This window comes from Palaemon carinicauda, chromosome 4 (assembly GCF_036898095.1).
Source record: "Palaemon carinicauda isolate YSFRI2023 chromosome 4, ASM3689809v2, whole genome shotgun sequence".
Classification (NCBI taxonomy): domain Eukaryota; kingdom Metazoa; phylum Arthropoda; class Malacostraca; order Decapoda; family Palaemonidae; genus Palaemon; species Palaemon carinicauda.
Genome location: NC_090728.1, coordinates 44,045,007 through 44,048,306, shown reverse-complemented (window position 1 = coordinate 44,048,306; position 3,300 = coordinate 44,045,007). Strand labels below are relative to the sequence as shown.

The 3,300-nt window shown below is 26.3% G+C and overlaps 1 protein-coding gene across 1 annotated transcript in view; it reads right to left on the bottom strand.

The window, feature by feature from the left end:
- LOC137639394 (uncharacterized) overlaps nucleotides 1-3,300 on the bottom strand; it is a 505,690-nt gene that overhangs the window by 6,891 nt on the left and 495,499 nt on the right. The gene's annotated exons all lie outside the window — the stretch shown is intronic.

Genomic DNA, 3,300 nt, shown 5'->3' with positions numbered 1-3,300 from the left:
TTTTTCTGCAACTAAAAATGAATCGCCAAATTAATTATTAATACTTCCCCTTCACTTATATAACCAGAAAAACATCATAGAGTTTAATATTACAGTCTTGGCAATTACAAAATAATAGTTATGCCTGTAGAGTTGTAGCAGGAGCAAACAATGTCACAAGAAATAAAAGAGATTAAATATAATGCTGTTAATCATATCTGCCAGGCAACATTAACTTTGCCTTTGTTTTTGACTTTCACAAACATATAAAGTTATCTAAGAAACACTTCATTTAGATTTGCCCATTATCCTCATGACTTGCGGGGGAGTCACGAGGGCCTAAGTAAAATTTGTTTGATATGTAAGGAATTCAATAGAATTATTACATAACCATACAAATGAAATAATTATATGTATATATATATATATATATATATATATATATATAATTATATATATAATATATATATTTACATTATATATATAAGTATATAATTATATATTATATATACAATATAATATATAATTACATATTATACACTATAATATATAATTATATATTATATATACAATATAATATATAATATATTATATATACAATATAATATTATTATATATTATGTATACAATATATATAATTATATTATATATATATATATATATATATGTATATATATGATATGTATATATATGTATATATATGATATGTATATATATGTATATATATGATATGTATATATATGTATATATATGATATGTATATATATGTATATATATGATATGTATATATATGTATATATATGATATGTATATATATATGTATATATATGATATGTATATATATGATATGTATATATATGTATATATATGATATGTATATATATGTATATATATGATATGTATATATATGTATATATATGATATGTATATATATGTATATATATGATATGTATATATATGTATATATATGATATGTATGTATATATATATGTATATATATGATATGTATATATATGTATATATATGATATGTATATATATGTGTATATATATGATATGTATATATATGTATATATATATGTATATATATGATATGTATATATATCTATATATATGTATATATAATATATGTATATATACGTATATATAATATATGTATATATACGTATATATAATATATGTATATATATGTATATATATATGTATATATAATATATGTATATATATGTATATATATATAATATATGTATATATATATAATATATGTATATATATGTATATATAATATATGTATATATATGTATATATAATATATGTATATATATGTATATATATGTATATATATGTATATATAATATATGTATATATATGTATATATAATATATGTATATATATGTATATATAATATATGTATATATAATATATGTATATGTATACACAGATGTGGATATGTATAAATAAGTAAATATATATGTAGACACTTCCATACACGTCTTTACATTATTATATACATATATATATACATAAACATATATATACATGCATATACATGTACAGTCAAATCCAAATGGCCTGTCGTCTCCGGTCCCCCTCTGTCACCCCCAATATCTATAGATTCCAGAATTTCAGGTGTAGAAGAGGTTGGTTGTTGGGCCGGGGGGGGGGGGGACGGTGGGTTGGGGGAGTTCTTGTTATGAGCTGTAAGGGGTGTGATCGGAGGGGAAGCACGCTAAATTGTATGAACGTAAATTCAATATAAATTCATATGTTCCTAATTCTATCATTATAATGATTCTAACTCATAATTATGTGGCATATTTGTTGTGTTATTGGCTATACCATTTTCGCGAAGATCTTGACAAAAATGATCGATGTTTAGTTGGACAACGAATTTTTTCCCGACTGAAAATTCTTTCTTAAACACAAGCTAGGAGTCTCTCTCTCTCTCTCTCTCTCTCTCTCTCTCTCTCTCTCTCTCTCTCTCTCTCTCTCTCTCTCTCTCTCTCTCTAGGCGTAAAGTGAGGGGTATGGCAAAGTAAGTTTAGAGCTGTTATGGGGAAGGAGGCATTTTGTTCTAATGTAATTAAATATTGATTCATCAGTGTCATAATATTTTCGGCAATGATTCCAAATTATAATGAAATTGTATAGACCCATTTATTGTGTTATTTCATATAACATTCTAACAGAAAAGTTATTGGCCGAAATAATGAATTTTGGAATAGTTTGTAAATATTGTTCAGATTGAAAAACCATACCCATACACAATTCCCGAGTCAATCATCAGAGAGCAATTACAAATCACATTCACATTACTCTATATCCGCTTCTAGTTTACATTACGTAGGGTTAGGTTAGATGTATTCATATCTATTTTGGTCTCGTTGAGTGTCTTTTCCTAAAGATACAGTTTACATTGAGGTAATCAAGTGTGTGTCACCACAAATTAATTCTACTGTATTTTGTGAATTCTATAAAGACAAGCCACTTAAGGCTTATGCTATTTGCTTGACAGAATCTTTAAACATTCTCTGTCATAGTTACTGACTACTTGTTAATAACAATGAGACAAATCTAGGGAAAGCTGGCCAGATTAGGATGTCTGCATTCAATTATACAAAATGCAATTTTGTTGTAATTGCTGAGATTCACCGCCCCCCCAAAAAAAAAAAAATCTCTCTCTCTCTCTCTGAGATGTTGACTTAGATAATGCAAGGATATTTTCTGTGAGGGTTCGTTAATGAACAAGTGATTTGCTAAAATGATTCCATTATATGCATGAAACAAGTGATTCTTTAACATTTAAAACCATAGTGGATGGCTAGTTTCAAGTTAAGGAGAGAGCCAACTAACTAAAAGAAGTAATATAATGGGGGAAGTTTACACATTAAGACACTAACATCCCAGCGAACTAACTTACAGGTAAGCTTATGTTCTAAGGCTTTAGTAAAGCTCCCGTTTCTTTCTAGAGAAAGTCACATTTTAATTTAATTTTGTTTACCAAAAGCCCTGCATTACATGCTTATCATTTTTTGAATTTCCTGGGGAAACATTTACAGATTGTTAAATGTATTGATTAACAATCTCCAAAAGTTTGTCCATAAGTCTTATTTGTTGTTTCGCTGCATTTTCATCGAACATTATCATAGTGGTTTGTCATACTCTGTTGATTTTTCCTATAGCTGGTTATGGTCAGTTGTTGAATATCCTTTTCTGAAGCCTTCTTGTTCTCTTGGTGATTAAAGTCTGACTGACTTTCTATTCTCACTAATACGATCTTAGTAAATATTTTATATATTACTAAAAGTAAACTTACTGGCCG